The sequence below is a fragment of the Lactuca sativa genome, chromosome 6 (assembly GCF_002870075.4).
Source record: "Lactuca sativa cultivar Salinas chromosome 6, Lsat_Salinas_v11, whole genome shotgun sequence".
NCBI classification, from domain to species: Eukaryota; Viridiplantae; Streptophyta; class Magnoliopsida; order Asterales; family Asteraceae; genus Lactuca; species Lactuca sativa.
In genome coordinates this window covers 175,908,842-175,933,236 of record NC_056628.2, presented here as the reverse complement: position 1 = coordinate 175,933,236, position 24,395 = coordinate 175,908,842, and the positions used below count along the sequence as shown (strand labels likewise).

At 42.5% G+C, this 24,395-nt stretch overlaps 1 pseudogene; it reads right to left on the bottom strand.

Annotated features, from left to right (window-relative positions):
• Nucleotides 1-20,281: 20,281 nt before the first annotated feature.
• LOC111890621 (5S ribosomal RNA) lies at nucleotides 20,282-20,399 on the bottom strand (annotated as a pseudogene).
• Nucleotides 20,400-24,395: the final 3,996 nt, after the last annotated feature.

The window sequence follows — 24,395 nt, the reverse complement described above, 5'->3', positions numbered from 1 at the left end:
ATGAAGATCCCTATAACCCACATAATAACTCCAGCTATAAAAACCCTGATGGGATTAAAAACAACCTTTAATCTATGAAGATCGATTAGATCTTGAACAAGTATATGAATATAAAACAGTAAGAACACAATAATAAGAACAAGACAAGATTGAATCAAACGAGTCGAATGATTAAAACAAAATCCTCAGAAGAGCTCGATTAAGAACATCAACTGTAGAGGATTGGTAGGTTACAAGAACGATTAAAGAAGCCTGCTGTGCTCTAGATGAATCGCTATATCGTAAATCTCTAAAAATCGTTGACCTAATATGCATGCAAGCATTAACTTATATACAATACATAAAAGGCACTCGGTTGGACAGGCCCAAACCGGAGTGTACATGGCTAAACTAACGAGCCCAAAAGACGCAACATCAAAATAATCTTCAGCCCAACAATCTCCCCCTTTGCGTCAATTTGGAGCGAGACCTTCACTTTTTACTTGGGCCGGCAGCTGAAGCTGGTACCTTCTTCTTCACGGTGCTAAACAGACACTTGGTTATGGAGAGGATGGTCTGTCTAAACCGGATGTACCAATTGATCATATCATTGAAGTACTTGATGTCATCAGCCGAATTCTCTTTACACCGCTTGATAATTGATAAGACGTGCTCCAAGCAAGCTGTGGTGTAAAGGTGTTTGTCAGCTAAAGCGAAGAGACATTTCTGTCCTTCGGCTCTAGTGAACATTACTGAGTTACGCCTCTGATCAATCTTGCCCATTATCATTTGGTTTAGATCACTGGCCGATCCCACAGGTGCTATCTTCGGTTTCCTTTTGAAAACTGTGGCGACCTCCTGATCCATTAGGGCAACCTCCATGATGTAGCAGGCCAACATCCTTTTGACATGGTCTATGATGGGACCATATTCGGTTTCATCAGTCAGAAGGATATTGTACAGGACAATCCAACCATGAGGATTTAGATTCGGCAGATCCGCCAGGGAGATAATGTGAGCAGTTCTTGCAGATCCTCGAATGAGCTTGAACTTAACGTTTGTGAATCTCCCCACGGCATAAGGCTTCAGCACCCGAACGTTTACAATCTTCTGGGCGCTCCAGGTAAGATATTGAGGACGAGCAGCCTCCAGGTAGAAGTCAATGAGCTCCCTGTCAAGCTCATCGTTCGGATGCGGGACTTCAAATATGTTAGAGAAGGCGTGGAAGATGAACGCCTTTCGAGTCAGCGGCATATCAAACTGCGAGTCAACAGTGTTGTTGCAGTCGAATGATATAACCGGCTCGAGCCATAATATGCTTGGAGTTTCTATGGTCTCTTTTATCATACGTTCCCTGGTCCAGGCAGGGAAGAGCATCTTTCGGCTCTCAAGGAGATCGTGGGCTTCCTTTTGCTTGCGTTCGGCTTCTTCAGCCTCTCGCGCCACACGACTGGCATCATCTTCAGCATTGCGACTGTTCTTTCGTTTCAACATGTCAGCAATGGTCTCCTTGTCTTCATCTTCATCTTCATCTTCCTCAGCTATGTTTTTGCCCTTGTTCTTCACACCCGAACCCGAAGCATGACCAGATGGAGGTGGTTCGGTTGTGTGAGTAGCTTTGGAGGAAGGAGGTGGTTTCGATCCCTTCTTCTCATCTCCCCTTGTTTCGGAATGGACACGAAACTCGGTAGGCCTTCGATTTTGTTGAGAAGGTCCATGGCCGGAGAGAGTTTTTCAGCGAGGGTACGCCTCACCGAATGGTTTAGGATGGGGTCGTGTGCTTCCAGGATGTTTGATAATGCTGCGTGGACATCCGAAACACACGTTTTTATCACCTCCCTTTCGGATCGAAGAGCTTCCAATTGTTGTTGGGAGTTGGAAAGTTGCGTGCTCTTGACCTTAAGGGCGGTTGTTTTACTCGCCAAGACGTCCATCAGAGAATTCTCAGCTGCAAGATCCTCTTGTAGCTTAGCTAGGCGGGCATCGATGGAGGCACGAAGTGCCGAGTTGTCGTCGCTTAGATGTTGTCGGAGTGTAGCGAACGAAGACAGCTCCGTCGAGACGAGCTTGGCCAATTGCTGAACAATTGGTTCCAGAGTTGTCTTGGTGGCATCGGCGCTCTCCTGCAAGGACTTCAGCAGGATGGTAGCGTTGGAGAATAGTTTATCGAGTTTTTCGGTCGCAGCCTCACAGGCTCTGGTAGAGGCATCGATCGCAGCAGTTGCTGAGGCCACCGAATCATGTTGCGCCCTAGAGAAGGCGTCAACAATTTTCTGAAGGGCGGCTTCAGAAAGAGAGGACTGCTGGTTGGATGAGGAGGCGAGAAGTAGATCAACCTTCTCATTAAGCTCTTTGAGATGCTTTTTCGTTACAGGAGCATCATCCTCCTCATCACTCTGAACTTGAAACGGACTATAGTAGACCGAATCGAAGTTCATGTGATCACCACCAAGGTATTGGTTGTCGCCATCGGAGGCGTCTTCTGGAGATGGAGGGGGTGGTGAAGCTGGGGGTGTTGTGGGTTTGGTGGGTTCAGGTTGAGTAGGTGTGGGGTTAAATTTGGGTGGTGGTTGAGTATGGGTAGGTTCGGTTGTATGGGTTTGAGTGTGTGGGGTTTCGGTTACAGGAGGGGTTTCGGTAACTGGTGGTGTTTCGGTTGATGTGGTAAAGATGGGTGGTGGTATAGGGAAAGAGGTTGGGGGAATAGTGGGGTTTATGGTGGGAATGGAAATAGGAATAGTTGGTGGAGGTGAAGGAACTGGGGATTGATGAAGTTCCATCTCTGGGGTTGGGGACCGAGGTGGTGTGTTGCCTCGTTGAGGAGATTCGTCTCCTTGAGATCCTTCAGAGTCCGAACTTTCTCCCTCAGATTCGCTTGAAGAAGAGGGAATTACAAGCTTTCGTTTTTGTTGAGTCTTCCTCCTCTTTGGCTGTGGGGACTGTGCAGCCTTCTGTTGTTTCCTCTTTTTGGGAGAAGGGCCCTTTGGTGCCTTGGCCGCTTGCTTCCCCTTTTCACCCTTTTTGCCCCTGTTGATCGGTTTGTCAGCATCATGGATCGATCTGAGCATATCCGGCGTCAGTTCCCTGGGACCAGTTGGCCTGAACTCCTTGATCGTCCGGATCAGTCTGCTGTCGGAGGGCACATCTGCATACATTGTCTCCGGGATGGAGCCAATGAAGGAAAATTTCGATGCATCTGAGACGATGATCTTCTTGGTATGGAACGTACCAATAGAAGACATCGATGCACCGTCAGCAGTAGGAATGTTAAACTTGTCCATGGCCCATCTTGTAATCAAGATCCAGAACCGGGCCAACGACACCTCAGAGTGTCGGGATGAAGAAGAAAGGCTCTGGATGAGCTGTTGCCATAGGACCAACCCATAATCCAGGTTAATCCCGTTGTAGACCCCGTACATTATCGACAGGAAAAGACGACTTGCACCGTCAGATCCTGAGCTCCTCTCCGACAAGCCCTTGAAAAGGACTGTAAATAGGCCATTCCATTGCGGCGGCAGGCACGAATTCTTAAACTTAGCAACAGAGGTGAGAACCTCTGTGTATCCCATGTTGTAAAACATGTTATACAAATGGCCAACCAGAATCGTCTCCGGGTTAACTCTCGATGGGTCAGCAGCAAACCCTAGCATAGTGCAGAAACGGGGGCGAGATATGGAAGTCTTGTGTTCTGCAACTTCGAAGAACACCCGGTCTACGGCTTTGTCATAATAAGCAGTTGCATAAACTTGCGACAGGGCCACTATTGGCACAGTTTCAATGCGTGAGAGTGCAGGAGCAAGCTGGGAGTACTTCAGGCATTCTATGACCGGCGACATGCAGGAATCGTACGCCAGTGGGTTAAGATCAATGACTAGAAATTGTTGGGGGCGGATGGGGAGTATCTGTGAAGTAGCATGAACAGAAGAAGATTCAGCCATTGTTGCAGGTTTGGAGAAGAAGATGAACAGGAGATGGTTTGGGAGTTTTTGCTGTTTGGAAATTTTGGAGGCAGTAAAGAGGTAAAAGGTGGTGTAGACGGCTTTTTATAGTGGGTGATAGGAGAGAGAAAAAATCGTTTCAAATCTCTTATGGAAATACGAAACGGGTTCTTGAGTTACTGATTGGTGACAGTTGGGGCGTGCGATGATCACGTAGGAGAGAGAGTGTCAGTTTCCTGGGATTACGCCGCCCAATAAGCGCCGTTTCAGAGAGAAAATCGTTTCCATTTCCACACGCGCCTTTTGTGCCAGAGTGATGACGCTTGGATTGCGCACACGCGTCCATAAGTGTCAGGAAAAGCGCGGCCGTTTCAAATTCACACGCGCCTCCTTTTTACCGTCGTTTGAATTTCTATCCCTTTAACTCCCGCCGAGTCAGCAACTTTTTGTCTTATCCCTTTTAAACGGCAGTTTTGAATCAATGACCCACGTGGATAGTTTTTGACCACAACTTCATAATTAACCATCGAGTAATAACCCAGCCTGTAAATAATTAGTAACGGAATTTTGGAAAATCAAGGATTTTCGTGCAAAGAGTGTAAAAGAAAAAGAAATAAAGCAACTTTTTTAAGGATATTCTGTGATGTCAATAATGACACGAAACTGATGATCCCGGGCACGAATCTCTTCCTTGAAGGTCAAGAGAGACCTCAAAGTGTTATTGTGGAATCCCGTTGAATTACGATCAAACATTTATTAATAAATGTTGAAAGGCTTCTTTTAATAAGGCTAAATAAGGGTGGTTTCGCTTTGATTCATCAATTCTATTCTTGATATAAGAAAGAAAGTGAACAAAGTACTTGTGAGACCGGTGTAGTCTGTTGAACAAGTAGGTAGGAATATATTTTGTATTGGCTTGGATTAATATAAAATCTCAGATAAAGTTTAAAACTGGATCCCTTGGGAAGAAATGTTATGGGTGTAACATTTTCATGGGAATCACGCAAAAGAAAATTTGAGATATTATGAGGGTACATTCGTTAATTCTTTGGTGAAAGCTTGAGCAAATTAATTGTTCACCGTCAATTCTTTGGTGTTGAATTTTGGGTTTCACTCAGCTGGTAGTGGCACGAAACTAAGATCATAAACACAGACGTTGTGTAACCATAAACCTCAGTGGTAGTTTCTGAGAGTGTCAAGGGTTACGATAATGAACCGAATGTAGTGGAGAAGTGTAATGGGGATGGTGTAAGAAAACATAGTACCTCTGCTGCGAAAATAAGGACCAAGCAGGAAACTCTTAACTCATGTGAGAAAAGAGTGAGGTAGCTCACGATTAGAATAAATGGGTTAGCCTTATTTGGAAGACAAGGTTGGTGTATACCAGGTCATGAAGGCTATTATTCAAAATCGTATGAGGCTTGGGACACATACAGCAGCATGCTTCTAGGGACACTTAAGTAATTCATCAAATATATCCCCATAAACGAATGAACATACAAAAAAAAAAAAAAAAAATTTTGGAGTTTTTGAAATAAAAAAAATAAAAGAAAAGAAATAGAAAAATAAAAAAAATAAGTAAAATAAAAAAAATAGAAAAGTTAGAAAAAAAAAATAAAACTAAAAAAACTTTGGAAAAAATATGAAAAACCGAACCCGAACGTTCGGTTGATTTCGGTTGGGAAAAAGTTGAAAAACCGAACCCGAGCGTTCGGTTGGTCTCGGTTCCAGAGAATTTTGAAAAACCGAACCCGAGCGTTCGGTTGGTTTCGGTTCAGGAAAATTTTGAAAAACCGAACCCGAACCTTCGGTTGGTTTCGGTTCAACGAAGATTTTAAGAAACCAAGGAGGTTAGACATGCAATATGGAAAAACTTTTTACACAAAGAAAAACACTTTTGTACAAGAAATATAAAACAGAGAAAAACTACCTTTGAAGCAATGAGCGAGTCAGATGGTTGAACCGAACCCGAACGTTCGGTTGATTTCGCTTCTTACGTTTGAGGTTATGAGGTAGTGTTAGGTACTGACTCTGATTCCATCATACCTAGCCCTTGCAATATTTTATTGAATGATGCTTCAGGAAGAGCTTTGGTAAAGACGTCAGCCAGTTGATCAGTGGTTCTTACGAAGTGAACTTCGACATTTCCATCTTCCACATGATCTTTGATGAAGTGATACCTCAGTGCTATGTGTTTGGTTTTAGAGTGTTGCACTGGGTTATGACAAATCCTAATTGCACTTTCAGAGTCACAATATAGTGGGATTTTCTTCATATTGAGTCCATAGTCTCGAAGTTGACTCTGGATCCAAATCACTTGTGATGTGCAGGATGCAGCGGCAATGTATTCCGCTTCGACAGTAGACAACGACACACACGTTTGTTTCTTTGATTGCCAGCTGACCAACTTCCCATCAAGGAATTGACAGCCACCAGTTGTGCTTTTATGGTCGAGTCCACATCCTCCAAGGTCAGCATCGGAATAGGCTTGAACGAAGAAGCCTGAGTTGGATGGATACCATAGACCTAAGGAGGTGGTTCGCTTGAGGTAGCGTAAGATGTTCTTCACTGCAAGCATGTGAGGTTCGCGTGGGTTTGCCTGAAATCGAGCACAATAACACACAGAAAACATGATATCAGGCCTGCTAGCAGTTAGATACATCAGTGAGCCTATCATTTGACGATAGAGCGTGATATCGACAGCCGGTTTGTCTAGAGATGGGGTAAGCTTGGTGCCGAATTCCATTGGGACTTTGACTTTTGAGTCTCCCATCATGCCAAACTTCGCTAGGAGAGCCTTCGTGTAAGCTTCCTGATTTATAAAGATGCCTTCGGGTCCCTGTCTTATGTTTAAACCAAGGAAAAAGTTAATAGGACCCATTGAGCTCATTTCAAACTTAGTCTCCATCAGCTTTTTGAATTCAGCTGTTAAGCTGGGATTCGTGGAGCCAAAGATGATGTCATCGACATAAATTTGAACTATCATAAGGTGGTTACCTTCCTTTTTGCGAAAGAAGGTTGGGTCAACCGAACCTTGTTTAAATTTAGACATCTTTAAAAATTTTGTAAGCGTTTCATACCAGGCTCTCGGAGCTTGTTTGAGGCCGTACACAGCTTTATCCAGAATATAGCAATGATTTGGATACTTTTCGTTCACGAACCCAGGAGGTTGCTCCACATACACAGTTTCTTCGAGTTCTCCATTGAGAAATGCACACTTGACGTCCATTTGGAAAACTTCAAAATTTTTGTGAGCAGCATAAGCCAGAAATATTCTAACAGATTCTAGCCTAGCTACTGGAGCGAAAGTCTCTTCATAGTCTATCCCTTCCTCCTGACAGTATCCCTTTACAACCAGACGAGCCTTGTTCCTTATTACATTACCTTCCTTGTCCATTTTGTTCCTGAAGACCCACTTGAGACCAACAACCGATGCATCTGGTGGAGTTGGAATGAGGCGCCAGACTTTGTTCCTTTCAAATTCGTTCAGTTCGTCTTGCATTGCTTGAACCCAGTCAGAGTGATCGAGGGCAGTGTTAACTGTCTTCGGTTCAACTTTTGATACGAATGAGTTAAACATACAAAACTCAACCTTTGAAAACAAGGATGTCTGTTTTGCCTTCAGTTGTGATCGGGTCAGAACCTTTTCAGATACATCACCAACTACTTGAGAGATAGGATGATCTCTGGTCCATTTGGTAAGAGGCGGGTAATTCGGATCAAAGGTTGGGACTAGTTCAGCATTGATCATTTCTTCTGGCTCAGATTGGCTATCGTAATCAAGAGTCATATCATCATGCTCCCCCTCAATTGATGAGCTTTGAGAATCGTGAGGTTCAGGGGTTTCTTGTGGTGCTGAGCATCCAGGCGTTGAAGCACCTTCGGTTGGAGGGGTATCTTCGGTTGGAGAAGCACCTTCGGTTGGTGAAGGACCTTCGGTTGAAGTTGTTGAACTAGGCTCCCCCTGGACTTGTGAGCTTGGCTCCCCCTCGACATGACAACTTGGCTCCCCCTCGACTGAAGCACTGTTGGATGGAGAGTCATCATTGGGCGATTCTCCTTCATGCATTCTTCTTGCAGCATCTTCAACAATCTGCTTCATATGATCAACTTTGTTGTCAGCTGCACCTGCTTCTGAGAGAGAAGCTTTTTCTGGTTCGCCAAAGAGCTCCAGAAATTTTTCGTATAAGTTGGCGATCGAGACTGTGACTTGGCCAGTTTGAGGAAAAATTTCCCCGGCAGTGTCTTCTTTGGCCTGTAGCTTCTTGACATAGCTATCGTCAAAGGTCACGTAGTATGTCTCTTCAATACTTCTTGAACGCTTGTTTAGGACCCTGTACACCTTGGATGTGAGCGAGTAACCCAGAAAAATTCCCTCGTCGGCTTTGACATCAAACTTGTTGCGGTGTTCTTTAGAGTTAAAGATGAAACACCTTGAGCCAAACACATGGAAAAATTTCACATTGGGCTTTCTGTTGTTTAATATCTCATATGGTGTGAGCGTGAATCGCCTGTTGAGATAGGACCTGTTCTGTGTAAAACAAGCAGCAGAAATAGCGTCAGCCCAAAAATAAAGAGGTAAGGAAGCGAAACTTAGCATAGTTCGGGCAGCTTCACACAAAGATCGGTTTCGTCTTTCGACTATACCGTTCTGTTGTGGTGTGTAAGGAGCTGAGAAATTGTGACTAATTCCCTTTTCTGCAAGAAACTCTTCCAAACTCCCTGTTCTTGAATTCAAGACCATTGTCGCTCTTGATGTTGCGAACGACCTTCTTGAGCTGGACTTCAATTTGCTTGATAAACACTTTCAGCTTTTGAGTCGCTTCAGATTTGAGCTTTAGAAAGAACACCCATGTAAATCGTGAAAAGTCATCAACGATAACAAGAATATACTTGCTACCACCGATGCTTTCGATAGATGAAGGACCACACAAATCGATATGAAGTAATTCGAGTGGTTCAACAACTTTTGTGTTGATTATAGATGGGTGACTTTGACGACTCTGCTTCCCCATTTCGCATGCATCACACAAATGCTCTCTGTCGAACTTGAGCAATGGAGGACCCTAACATGACCTCCAGTGACAAGTCGGTTGATGTCTTTGAAATTGAGATGAGAGAGTCTTCGGTGCCACAACCAGCTTTCGTCGGATTGAGCTTTTGATAACAGGCATATGGCTGGGTTTCCTTTGATGGGTTTCATGTTTAGAGGAAACATTTCACCCTTTCACTCTGACTTGAGAATCACTTTCTTTGTCTTTTTCTCTATGATTTCAGAACCTTCATCATCGAATGAGACTTTGAGACCTGTACCTCCAACAAGCTGAGATACACTGATGAGGTTGTGTTGGAGTCCTTCCACATAAGCCACCTTCCTTATAGTAAAGTCCCCATTTGTTATCATCCCGTATCCCTTTATGGTGCCGAAAGAGTTATTTCCAAACTTGACGTTGCCACCATTTGCAAGAGATCTGTATTCCCTGAGCTCCTCTTTCCTCCGTGTCATGTGACGCGAGCAGCCACTATCGATGTACCATTGTTCGTCGAACTGCTCGTCACTTATAACCTGCAAAAATTAGGCAGATTTAGGAACCCAAAGTTTGTTGGGTCCACGTGAGCTTTTCATGGGAATGGGAACAGTAAGAGAGATGTCAACTAGATATGTTCGTTTTATAAGAGTTGTTTCATCTTTCTTTTTAATGGTAAAAACTTTTATTTTGTTAGGATTGGGTGTGTTTGGTTTGGACTCTGGTTTGGATTCATTGACCTTCTGCTTTCCCTTTTGATCAGCTGATGAATGGGATTTTTGAGAACAAGCAGAATTCGCTGTAGAGCAAGATGGAGATGAGTCAGAGGAAGTAGAAGAATTAGAAGAACGAGAAGAATTAGAATGAGAGGGTTTGGATTGAGAGGACTTCCTGGCTGGTGACTCTAGGTGACCCTTTTGCTTTTGATCATTGGAGGGACTGACGTTAGAGTCTTGTTCTCTTTTGACTTCTGGACCAAACCTTTGCGTTCGGTTGGAGTTGTTCTTGGAACCGAACCTTTGGTTTCGGTTGAAGTCTTTTTCAGAACCGAACCTTTGCCTTCGGTTGGTATTTTCTTGTGAACCGAACCTTGGCTTTCGGTTGTTGTGACATTCAGGTTTTCTTACAGGATTGTTTTCATACTTCAGATTCTTGTCTTGGTGTGAGTAGTATGCATTCTGGGAGTGCCAGAATTGTTTCCTTTCAGAAAGGTTTTTCCTGTATCTTTGGTTCCTTTCTATCTTCCTATTCCTCATATGCTTAGGTTGATGATGAACATTCGCTTTCGTTTTCGTTGTCTCCTTGGCTGGTTCCTTTTGAACTTCAGGAGTTTTACTTTGAGCCGTAGGAGCAGAGGGAATATCTGAAGAAGATCCAATTTGCACTGAGGGAGTAGAAGAAGTGTCTTCTTTTGCCGAACGATCATCCTCCTGAGGAACATCTTTCGTACCACAGGTGCTTGGCTCATTGAAGTTATCCGGCTTATTCAAGGGTTCAGGTATGTATCTTCCTTTACTCATCCAGGAGGTTCTTTCAGATAAGCCAACAGTTTCGTTTGCATTATCTATTGGAGCTTCCCAGAAGTACTCATCACAGCCATCTGCATTGTCTTCGTTTACAATATCTGTGAGCTCAGCTGTTTGATGTTCGGTTACTCCAGTCACTTTGTATACTTGATTCGGAGTGGTCCTGACCTTTTGATACACAACTGCTTTTTCTATTAATGTCGGGGACTTTTGTTGGGACAATCGAGCGAACTCCACAGAGTTTTCAGAAATTAGGTTTTTGTGGTTTTCAGTTTCGCTTTTAACAAACTCTGAGCAGTCAATTGTATCCTCTACAGAAATTTCACTCATGTTGTCGTCCTCGTTAAGCTCAGATGAATTTTCAACATCGATTTTGTTTTCTGAGCTTACGTTGGCGTTTAGAGAGTCAAATTTTTGCATGGTTTCGGTTCTCAGTTTGAGTCTGTCATTTTCATCCAAAAGATTTTTGAGCATGTCCTTGTGGTGCTTGGATTTAATGAAGGACTCAATTTTGTCCAGTCCATACATATAGGTCGGATTTACATCATCAGACGATATCACACTCTCACAGTTGTAGGCTTCGACATCGATTTCATCCTCCTTAAACTCTAGGAAGGGCAAAATCATGCGATTGATCTTTTGGCCTATCTCACAATCCAAGTGAAGTTGAGTAATATTAGAATATAAACGTTTAGCAATTAAACCAAAAACATTTCGCTGTTTTAACAATTTTAAATTGTCTCTCTGCAAATAAATGTTTTCGTCTTTAACTTTAACTAATTCCGACTCCTTTAACTCGATCCACATTCTCCGCTCCTCACTCTTCGACGCCACCCTGCTTAATTGATCAGTTAGATTAGAATTGGTGACTCGAGTTTGAGTTAAGCTACTATCTAGATGAGAAATTCTTGTATTAACATTTTTTAGTTCTTTCTCATATGAGGATAGTGGTACTTTAGATGAAATAAAAACAGATTGTACCTTCTTTATCAGTTCATCGAGCTCATTGAACTGTTGGCTGAGTGGTTTGGCCGTAAAGCACATATCCTCCTGTACCTTCGGTCCATTGCTTCCTCCATCGGTGTTGTATCCCCTCATTTGTGATACGTCAGTCACCATGAAGCATCTTCCTCCACTGCTTTCCTCCTTAGCCACATAAGCCTTTCCATGGGTAGGCTTCCTCACTTCTTCATCTTCTGAGTCGGTAGACCAAACTTCCGTGCTGCCGAACTCATCATCATTAACCGAACCCTGCACAATAAGAGCATTAATAGAAGGGTTAGCGGTAGACTTCTTCTTTCTCAACTCATCCAGTCTCTTCTGCAACACAGCTTCCTCATCATTTCCATCGTCCTTCTCAGCCATCTTCTTAAGAACACAGTCCTTAGCATAGTGGTTTTTCCCACCATAGTAGAAACAGCTGACTCCAGAATCGCCATCCACCTTCGGTTCCTTCTTGGGCTCCTCAGCCTTCGGTTCATTGTTCACCTTTTCAGAGCTGTAACTCCCCTGCCAGTTTCGGTTTTTGTTGCTGGGGAATCTCTTCTTTATAAACCTCTTGGGATTGGACACCATCATGGCATAATCCTCAGACGTGAGGTCATATTCCTCCAAATTGAGCTCTTCATCCTCCATCACAGCTTTACTTTTAGATAGGAGGGCCAACGAACCAAGACTAGAAACGACGTTCTTCTCTTGCACCACAATCTTCTCCTGGGACTTGAGAATGCCCACCAGTTTCGCCAAAGAGTATGATTTAAACTGCTCATGGGCTTTGACTGTGGAAACCACTGCTCTCCAGTCAGACCTCAGTCCGTTCAAGAAAGTAACCTTCTGTTCGATAAGCTTCCTTTCAATATCGTGTTTGATCATCTTGCTGAGAAGATGATTGAAGCGATCAAACGTCTGGGTCACCGTTTCTTCGGCCCTTTGCCTGAATTCTCCAAACTCAGATAGAAGCAAGGTTTGGATAGAATGTTCAAGATCTTCGTCTGTGGAATACAGTTCGCGAAGTCTATCCCATACTTCCTTCGCCGTTGTGCATGAGCTGACCAATCTGAATGTGTCGGACTGAAGGGCGAATCTGATCAACCTTAACGCCTTAATATTGCACTGGAATTTGTCTTTTTCATCTTGTGCAATATCCTTCACGTCCTTTAGCAGATCATTGTACTCCTTTTAAGTCTTAACGATTCTGGACGTTGCAGAATGAGAAAACGGTCCATTGATGATGGCTTCCCATATGAGGTACCCATTATCCTCCGATCCAATCACGTAGTCTTCAAAGTGATGCGCCCATACTTCATAGTCATGGGTGTATAAGATTGGAATCTTTGTCGTCGAACCGATGCTGTTGGAAATATTAATAGGGTTTGATTGTGTCGCGTCCATTATGATTGTAAAAACCTGCTCAAAGATCAGACTTGTAATAAAGCAGATTAGGGCAAAACAATAAATATCAAGATACGTCAATAAAGAGATGACGGCTCAATAAATATCGATAGTTGCGGAAAAACCCTAATGGAAATCTTTTTCACAGAAAAGATGTGTATTGATTACACAGCCTCCTGCTCTGATACTAATTGATGGGATTAAAAAACAACCTTTAATCTATGAAGATCGATTAGATCTTGAACAAGTATATGAATATAAAACAGTAAGAACACAATAATAAGAACAAGAGAAGATTGAATCAAACGAGTCGAATGATTAAAACAAAATCCTCAGAAGAGCTCGATTAAGAACATCAACTGTAGAGGATTGGTAGGTTACAAGAACGATTAAAGAAACCTGTTGTGCTCTAGATGAATCGCTATATCGTAAATCTCTAAAAATCGTTGACCTAATATGCATGCAAGCATTAACTTATATACAATACATAAAAGGCTCTCGGTTGGACAGGCCCAAACCGGAGTGTACATGGCTAAACTAACGAGCCCAAAAGACGCAACATCAAAATAATCTTCAGCCCAACAAACCCATTCTGACAAACTCGATGATCCTGAACAACCAATAATTGTAGTAGCCATCGGAGATCCTGACCCTCAGATCTGTCCTGACCCTCAGATCTGTCTCAAGATTCGTAATAATCCAAGGTAAACACTATAAAAAGTCTATGGCATGTCCATACCTCAGATGCTTGGAAGATCCTGAAGCTGCAGAAGTCTTGAAGGGCATACATGAAGGAGACTGTGGCAATCACACTAGGGGCAGATCCTTATGCTCCAAGGTATTGAGAATAGGATATTACTGGCCAAACATGAAGAGAGATTCTTTTCTACATGCTAAAAATTGTGATGCTTGCCAAATACAGAGCGACATCTTACATCAACCGGCAGAACCTCTACATCCTTTTATCACACCATGGCCAATCATGAAATGGGGAATGGATATAGTAGGAAAATTACCTATAGCTCCAAGAGGAAAAGTCTTCATGTTGGTGATGACTGATTACTTCTCGAAGTGGATCGAAGCTGAAGCCTTCGTTCAGGTTAGAGAAAAAGAGGTAGTCTCATTTATTAAACATAATATCTTCACTAGGTTCGGGATCCATGCTGAAATCATATGCGACAATGGATCCCAATTTATAAGCAAGAGGACAAGATGATTTTCACATGTGATAAATAAGCAATATAGTCATTAAACTTGTTAGGACATAATAATGGTTATTTTCAGGATCCTGATGCATGTTCGGGATCCTGAGACTCCTTTATGATCCGAGATCCTGGATAGGTTTAAGGATCCTTAGATATTTTAGAGGTCCGGGATCCTTGATATGATTGAGGATCTTGGCCCTAACACTAATGGTCAAGCAAAATCTATTAACAAGATCATAGTAAAAAAACTTGAAGAAAAGTCTAGATGAAAAGAAAGGAAGACGGGCAAAAGAGCTTCCTTTCGTCCTATAGGTAGATAAGACTACTTCCAAAGTAGCCACAGGTCAGACCCCCTACTATTTGGTGTTTGGGAAAGAAGCAATGATCCCTGCCGAAGTAGTGATCCCGAAAGCAAGATACTTTCTCCAAAATCAAGAAAACAATAACAGTATCCTAGCCCAGGATCATGACATTGTCGACGAATTCAAAGATCTTGCCAAGATACGCATTGCTGCTCATCAACAAAGGATCACCAAGGCTTACAACAAGAACATAAAAGTCAAAAGATTCCAAATAGGAGACATGGTATTAAGGAAAACATTCCAAAACACCAACGATCCTAGTGCAGGTAAATTAGCTCCTAAGTGGGAAGGACCATATCTCATAGATGCTGAAGCAGGAAAAGGAGCATATTAGCTAGCAACACTCGAATGAGACATTTTTCCAAGATCCTGGAATGCTATGCATCTCAAAGCATACTATATGTAAATAACATCAATTGATCTTCAAGAAAACCGAGGTGAACATGTTCTTTACCTTAAAGTTTTCATCATTAGTTATGTTCTCCTCGAATACATTACGAACTTTAGCATCGAAGGGGCGTTAGCTAGACTAACACCCACCCCTAGCTAACGTTCGCTATAAAAAACAAGATACAACTAAGGATATCCATAGTCGATGAACCTGAAACATAAGGATCCTCAAGGTTGAAGATCCTGAAACGTAAGGATCTTGACACACGAAGATCTCGACATCTTAACACTTGGACAATTCCATTATATCAACAATATGATCTTTAAACTATCATATACACGAGCTAGAGACTAGTCATCTCTCCTACACCTAAGGTTACTTAATCCCCTATAAGGTTAAAAGAGCTAATTACCTCTTTCACACGAACAAAGGTTTATACACCTCGCTTGAACAAACGAAATCTAACTATGGGATACAAATAAGGGGATCATTTCATGATGCAGTGGCTTGGCAACCCTCATATCTTTGAACATAAGTTAAGATCCTTAAGGTTTATAACATTTTCATGTTATCTAAAATTGGGATCTTACCCCACAAATTACATAAGTTTTATAACATCGTCATGTTATCACACAAATCATAACAGTTTCAGTTATCATAAGTAGGGATCTTTCCCATGAAATATGTCAAAAGTTGGGAACCTCCCCAGTATATAACATTAACATGTTATCAATTGAACTTATGGTGTTACCCATGAATTTTTTCAAGCTTTATAACCTAAAAATGTTATCCTAAGAAAGGAATTCCCCAGTATAATCTCATCATTAAGGATCTTCATTGGTAAGGATCCTCATCAGTAAGAGTCTTATTATCAGAAGTGAACTGCGATCCTAAGTTCTTTCCTAAGTTGAGATTTATCCTCAGTAAATTCTAAGATTGAAAAATTTATGAAGCTTAACGAAAAGCTTGAAGGCAATCAGGTTCCATCTTAGCTTGTTCTTAAGTTTGAAACTTTTTAAGTAAAATCAAGGATCTTGAACTTTACAGGATCCTAAACCAATTGTTGATTTATAAACTTTCATCACTTCAAAGTTATTTACTATTTTAAATTGATATCTTTAAAGAAGTTTTAAAGCACTTAGATTAATGAAAATTAGTTCTTAACAAATTCTTTTTTACTAGTTTTATTATAAAAATTATTTGAACCTCTTAAGGATTACAAGTCAGTTATCAAACTTTTAAAGAAACTTTAACATTTTAAATTGCTTAACAAAGTCAGTTCTTATTATTTTAAGATATTAATTTTAGTTGTTTAACTAATTCAATCCTTATCAAATCATTTTATCTATTATTTGCCAAAAGAAATTTATCTTGAAAATTATTCACTATTTTCTGGATCCTAACTAGTTAAAAATCCCAGTACTATATTTGACAAACAGATTAAACAGGACAAGGAAATAAAGTCAAAATAAAAGGGTAATACTACCATGTCATTCAATAAGTTGCACACCAACCAACTAAGGCGAAAACTAAATGTCTTACATAAAGCTAAAACTACTTAATTTATCTTCTTGCAGGCCTAGACCTTAGTCTGATGATCATTGGCCCATCTTTCTCTCCTCCCTCCAACGGCTGCGATGCAAGATCCATAGCGATAGGAGTAGGCTTTCCAGCCATCTGGGCTAATGCCTCACACCAACCAACTGTTAGGGCCAGGATCCTTACAATATCCAGGATCCTCAAATATCCAGGATCCTCAGCTACCTCAAGATCACGACTAATTAATGTTATTATTTTTATTAATATTTATAATGGTCATATTTTTTCTATAACTAACACGTGTGCAGAAGTAGTCAAGGGAGGACAAATTCTCAACGAAGAATCATCTCAACAATGCTAAAGACTCGGAATACTTGGTCAAATAACGTTCACGAAGATGGTCATAGAGGATCCCAGAAATAAGGGACATCTTTTTGGCTAGTTTAGACTATAAATTGACATTTGATTCTGCACACAACACACTGTTCTTTAGTCTAAGCTTACTCTATGAAATTCTTTACTCGTTCTTACTAAGAATTCACTGTAATCGTCATTTTATATCAATAAAATCATCAAGGCATGTGATAATTATCTCTTCCTAAGGTTTTATGCCGGAGATCCTAGCAAGTATCAAGGGTTTTCCTTGTAAACCATTGTGTCACTTTCTTTTACCCTTTGCTATTACACAATCTGAACATCACAATGTCTCATTCAATTTGGTTGATTAGTACTTGTGTAATTTTTGACCAAAAAAGTTTAGGGCCCACCGTGGGGTCATGGTATTCAAAATCCTCAAAAAAATCATGTCTACACAACCGATCCTCTCTTACTCCTTTGCTCCTTCCATTACAACCAAAAACCTACCACCTCCTCCGAGTAGGCCCCGTGCTCAGAGGAAAATTCCTGACACTTCCAAGAAAAACACCCCCTTAATCGCTAATCCAGGAAGTTTGGGATACTCAGGGCTCCAAGATCCAACTGCCTCAGTCACTACCGTAGAGCTTTTCGCTATGATGAGGAAAATAATGTAACAGGTGACCCAACAACAGGAGGAGAATAAAGCACTACTCAAACAAGTGGAGAGGATGAAGGCGGAATTTCAGAAATCCCAGGAAACAACGCCCACAGTTGTGCAACCAAGGATCCTGGACTTCGATAATGCAGGATCCTCAGAAAATCGCTAGAAGAACAAAATTGCTACCACTGTGGCGTCACCCTGGGGACAACTATGGACTACCGAGCATCCATGATTAATGATCTCCATGAGCCTTTCAATACTCCTAGAAACCTTGATTCTAGTAACTTCTTAAACAACAATACTAACTATACTAATGTTGATGCAGGAATAAATCCAAACATGGCCAGGGAACTTCAACATATAAGGAAGATGATCTCAAGTGTACCCGAAGTGTTCCAACCCATACTACAAGCATCTCCTACAAGTCATAGGATCTCCATATTTTTTCCAGCGATAGTCGATACCGAAGTTCCTAAGCGCTTCCAAACCCCCAACATGAAGCTATATGGTGGAACTACAGATCCTGAAGAGCATATAGCCCAATACAGAGAAAGGATGGAGATCATTTCCATCCTGTGACACTTGAAGGAAGCTTTCCTATGCAAAGGCTTTGGTTCGACCCTTACAGGATCAGCCTTCAAATGGCTGCTAAACATTCCTTCTTACTCTATTACTTCATTCGCACACTTATTCAATATTTTAATAACCAGTTTCTTGCAGCAGAACCTTCAAAAAGATCACCAATGATCTCTACCAAGTGGTTCAGGTTCCTAATGAGAAACTTAGGGAGTTCGTTAACAGGTTTGGAAGGGAAGCTTTGAGCATCCCCAACATCGACATGGCTACCGCCGTGGAAGCCTTCAAAATGGGACTTAAGAAGGATTCACCCTTCCATGAAGACCTTGTGATGACCCCATGCAAGATATTTGATGAGATCAGGTGTCGGGATTAAGGTTCATAAGGCTCGAAGAGGATAGAGAAATTCAGAAGAGAAGAAACCCTTCGAGTCTAATTTTGGCTTTATTTTTTTGTCCATATTTTTATAAAATTAAACGATTTTGATAAAATCATAACTCTCTCATACAGACTCCGTTTTTGGCATTCTTTTTCTCAATGTTCCTATTTTAACGAGTACTACGATTCTCTTTTTGGTGACATTAGCTAAAACTCAACCATTCTCTTCATAGCTTTTTACGTCACACATTTTTTGTGCGCGAATGACTTTTATATTTTATAAAAATCATATCTAATTCATATTCATTTGGATATCGACGAAATATATATTTTAGGGATCGAGATGACGTGCACTTTTTAAATATTATATATATATATATATATATATATATATATATATATATATATATATATATATATATATGTTTTGGCGCACTTATTTTTATGATTTACGAACGATTCGACTAATTTTCCCTATTTTATTATATTATAATAATCATGAAATACATGATATTCACATAATTCTTCTTTATTACATGAAATAGGTTACAATTGTCAACCCTAACTATTACATCATAATTTTAATGCTTAGCTAGAAACGCGAGTGTTACAGTTCTCTCCTCCTTAGGATGCTTCTATCCCAGAATCATGCATCCGCATATAGATATGGATAGTGACTCATCATGTCACTCTCTGTCTCCAAGGTGAAGTTCGACCCATTCGTATGTTTCCATCGCACAAGCACTAATTCGACCATCTTGTGTCGCAATTTCTTTGTGCCATAAATACAATCACTCCATATATTTAATGCAAATACTACCGCTGCCAACTCCAAATCATGAGTGGGGTAGTTCTTCTCGTGCTCTTTCAATTGTCGAGATGCATATGCTATCACCTTATTTCTCTGGGTCAAAATAGAACCTAACCCAACTCTAGATGCATCGCTATAGACTGCAAAGTGTTCAACTCCATTAGGTAAAGAAAGAATTGGTGTTGCACACAACTTCTTCTTTAATTTCTCGAACGCGTCTTCATGTTTCTCGCTCCATGTATAGGTCAAAGCTGTCAATGGAGCAACTATCGAAGAAAAGCCTAGGATAAACCTTCGGTAATATCCAGCTAATCCCAAAAAGCTTCGAATCTCAGTGGGACTTTTTGGTCGTTCCCATTTCATTACGGCTTCAATCTTTTCTGGATCAACCATTATCCCTTCTAGGTTAACCACATGACCCAAGAATTGGTCTTCTCGAATCCAGAAATCACATTTGGAGAACTTTGCATACAGCTTATCCTTCTTTCGAACTTCAAATACTTCTCGTAGGTGCTTGCCATGCTCTTGCTGGTTCTTTGAGTAAATCAGAATGTCATCTATGAACACTATTACAGATTTATCGAGGAATGGTTTACAAACCCTATTCATCAAATCCGTAATGACTACTAGAGAATTGGTTAGTCTAAATGACATAACCAAGAGTTCATAGTCTCCGTATCTTGTTCTGAATGCGGTCTTCTCAATATCTTGCTCTCTCACCTTCAGCTAATAATATCCAACCTAAGATCGATTTTTGAGAAATAGCTCAAACCTTGCAGCTGATGGAACAGGTCGTAAATCCATGGCAATGGGTACTTTTTCTTCGCTGTTTCTTTGTTCATCTCTCTATAATCTATGCACATCCTTATGCATCCATGCTTATTCTTTACGAATAACACTGGAGCTCACCAGGCTGATGAACAAGGTCTAATGAAACCGTTGTCCAACAAATCCTAAAGTTGCATCATAAGCTCCTTCATCTCTGTCAGTACTAACCGATATGGTGCTTTCGATATTAGTGTTTGTCCTGGAAACAAGTCTATTTGAAACTCTACTTGTCTATCAGGGGTCAATCCAGGAAGATCTTCAAGAAAGTGTAACATCCCCCTCTGGCACGTATCACAATATTGTCCGCTTTGGGCCACTCGGCACGAGGACTTCCCAGGGGGTCACCCATCCTGGTACTACTCCCGCCCGATCATGCTTAACTGCAGAGTTCTTATGGGATCTGCTGCCCTCACGGCTTTAAAACGCGTTGTGATATGGAAGGTATCCACACCCCTTATAAGGAATGCTTAGTTCTCCTTCCCAGTCGATGTGGGATCAGATCTAACCCACTTTCAGTTGTAACAGCCCGGAATTTCAGGTATTTCTCTAAATTATTTTTGGGGCACATTTAGGAGGGGACTCGGCGAGTTGGTGCATGACTCGCCGAGTAGGGGCATGGTCTGGGTCGCAGACGCGCGACTGGACTCGACGAGTCCAATAAGGGACTCGGCGAGTCGACGCTGTTTCAGCTGAACCCTAGCCGTTTTGATTCTGGATCGTATATAATGGCTTTAGGGCCGTCATGTCTCGTCTTTTGGCTGATTGAAGGTAACCTAAACGGCTGTGGGCATTTGGAGCAAGGGTGAAGGCTAGTGGAAGCTTAAAGTGGTTGTTAGGCAAGGTGGTGATCAAAGGAGGATCAAGGGGTTGAGCTCTGGAGGTTTGGAGACACAAGGATCACGTTCCCAGGTAATTTTCGGATTGAAATCTGTAGCTCTTATGTTGTATGCGAATTTAGGGTTTAGGAAACCCATTTAAGGGATTGTTGGATTGTAGTGATGTTATAAGTGTTTAAAAACCCCGGTATTAGTATATGTGAAAGTCCAGGAAGCCCCATATCTATATATTTCGAAATCATGCGAAATACAGGAGGCAGCGGATTGGCTGCATGGCAAGGACTCGCCGAGTCCAATGATCAGACTCGGCGAGTAGCTTGAAGACCTATTGAAACTCGTCGAGTTGTTCTTCAGACTCGGCGAGTAGCTTGAAGATCTACAGGAACTCGTCGAGTCGTTCTTCAGACTCGGCGAGTAGTGTCAGGGTGTCTATACTCGTCGAGTTACCCTTTAGACTCGACGAGTCCGGTCAAGGTTGACCGTTGACCTGTATATAACTTAGTAGGGTCAGTTGTCTTGTTTGATAAGATCATTAATAAAGGTATGTGGTATTATAGGGAATCTGCGGATTAGCGGATCGAGTGCGAGTAGCTCGAAGGGTTTATAGCTTGCATACTACGAGGTGAGTCTCCTCACTATACTTCACCCGGAAGGGTTTGACTGTGAGACCGGAAGGTCGTATGTGTTATATTACGCTATGTCTAGAGAGGTAGATGCTTTATATGTGATGTATGTTTATATGTGATGTATGTTTATATATATGAGGTATGCTTATATGTGATGTATGCTTATACGGGCCGGAAAACGAGACTTTACGTGACAGGAAGAACGGTATGATGAATGACTTATGTGATGTGTGTTATGTTATATGTGTTATGCTTATTACTATTATGGGCCGGAAGGCAAGATACTATGGGCCGAAAGGCAATCTATACGGGCCGGAAGGCGATATGTTATGGGCCGGAAGGCGATTATATTATGGGCCGGAAGGCAATGTTATGTGGACCGGAAGGTCCGGGCCGGAAGGCGTACGTGGGTAAGTCGTATACTGGGGAACTCACTAAGCATTTATGCTTACTAGTTGTGTTTATGTTTTTCAGGTACTAGTGATGACCGTGGGAAGGCGCCGGCGTGACGCGTACACACTGCCACTGTTGAAGATCCTGGAGATTTACTATTTATAATTTTTGAAATAAACTTGGAATAAACCCTTTTGTCGAATAATGATGTTTTGCTTTAAATGAAAAATTTATTTGAAAATTTGAGATGTTACAATTGGTATCAGAGCCTTGGTTTGAGGGATTCGGGTGTACTTTTGGGTGCAACTGAACTCAGACCGGGGATTTGAGGAAAATCTTTTTTTTAAATAATAAGGACACAACATTTTATAAATGATAAAGCGGTAAAACAAGGATGGAACGGTGTGTACGTGCAGCCAGCGTCTGAACGGTAAAGATCCCCAGAATACCTTACAATGTTATGTTATGCACTGAATTATGAATTGTTATGCATGCTAGAAGACTAGGCATTCATGATAGGAATAGAATTGCCTGTTTTGTGATGCCTTAGTCTAGGAAGATTGCTTATATGAGATATTTGGTAGCGTGCAAGTAATTAGTGCATACTAGAAGTAGAGTACTCGTTATTCGGGATTTGGGGAGGAAGATTTGGGACGAATACTGATACGGTGTGGTCGGTAGTATTGGGCCCGTACTATCGAAGGCACCGGATCAGTAGAAGACTCAAATAAGAATCCCTGGAAATCGGAGACTGGGTAGGGCGCGTATCGAGTACAATTGTACTTGGTGGAGTCTCTGATGATTTTATGTTGTATTTCAGAGACATCATGGTTATCACACGCAATGGGGCGAGTTCGAGCGGTGCGAGTGATGAGGAGATTCGTCAGATTATTCAGGAAGAGGTAGCTGCGGCGGTCCGGGCTGAGATCCCGGAGATGTTTGGGTCTATTAAGACCACGTTGATGGAGGAGTTTGAGGAGCGGTGCGCCGCAATTTCTGAAGCTGCAGTTGCTGCCGCTACCGCAGCGGTGGCTGCTGCCAGGCCGCAAGGGGGTGATTCATCACTATTCAGGGAATTCAGCAACACGAAACCCCCTGAATTTGATGGGACGCAGGATCCGATTGCAGCTATGAGGTGGATCGCCGACATCGAGGGGTGCTTCTATACTTGCTCATGCCCGGAGCACCTGAGGGTACGGTTCGCCTTGAACTAGCTCCGTCTGGGAGCGAAGGATTGGTGGAAGTTCGTGACGGCGAACTTCACTCAGGCAGAGATTACGGCGGTGACCTGGGAGAGGTTTACGGAGATGTTCAGGGATGAGTACGTTCCCCCGGTAGAGAGGGAGCGATTGATTCAGGAGTTCTTGACCCTTAAGCAGGGTACTGATTCCGTGGCAGTGATCACACGGAAGTTTCATGAGAGGGCGATGTTCTGCCCCGAGCTGGTATCTACGGAGCAGTCGCGGATGAGCCGCTATTTGGGTGTTTTGAAGAGGGAGATCCGGGAGTTTGTGTCAAACTCCACCTATCGTACTTTCACTGAGCTTCAGGCGAACGCCAGGAAGCGTTAGATCGAGTTAGAGACTCAAGTGAGGGAGGAGGCTGAGTCTCGGCAGGTGGATCGACGTCCGGCCCAGTCTCAGCCGGCAGCCAAGCGGACTAAGTTCGCTGATTCGAGGAGGGGAGGTTCGAAGGGTCGCACTTGCGCGAAGTGCGGCAAGAGTCACGAGGGGGCGTGTCGAGCTGGTGGTTGCTACAAGTGTGGCAAAGAGGGACATATTGCCAGGGATTGCCCTAAGGGGTTCATGGTTTGCTTTCACTGCAACCAGACAGGCCATCGGAAGGCCGAGTGCCCGCAACTTCGTCAGGGAGCTGCATCTACTACCCGGACTACTGAGACCCGACCGGTGAAGGTCGAGGCCCCGAGGGCTCGCGGGAGAGCCTTTCAGCTGACTGCGGAGGAGGTCCGCGCTGCGCCCGATGTTGTGGCAGGTATGTTATCTTTCATGTATTTAATTAAAGGTCGAAATGTTATGCTTATGTTAATGTATGTGTAGGTACTTTCCTTGTGAACTCTATGCCTGCTCTAGTATTATTTGATTCGGGTGCGAGTAGATCGTTTGTATCGTTAGCTTTTAGTCAGCACATCGGCATTAGTCGTGAGCCGTTAAGTCGGCCTTTGAGTGTTTCCATTGCGGCTGAGAGGGTGATTTGTGCTACGGAGGTTCTTCGGGGATGTGTGCTAGAGATCTTCGGGGTCGCGTTTCCGATTGACCTAATTCCTATTGCGATGGGTGATGTCTGTGTCATCGTAGGCATGGACTGGTTGAGCCGATTCAGCGCTGTCATCGACTGCGAGCGTCAGTTGGTGACTATACGAGACCCTAGTGGGGGAGTTCTTACGGTGTACGGCGAGGGTACCCGTTCGAGATCAGCTTTTTGTTCGGCCGCTAGGGCGAGGCAATGCCTACAGCGGGGATGTAACGGCTTTGTGGCATATGCGATGGATACGCGGGAGAGTTCCGAGAGACCGAAGACATTGGAGGAGGTTCCAGTGGTGCGCGAGTTTCC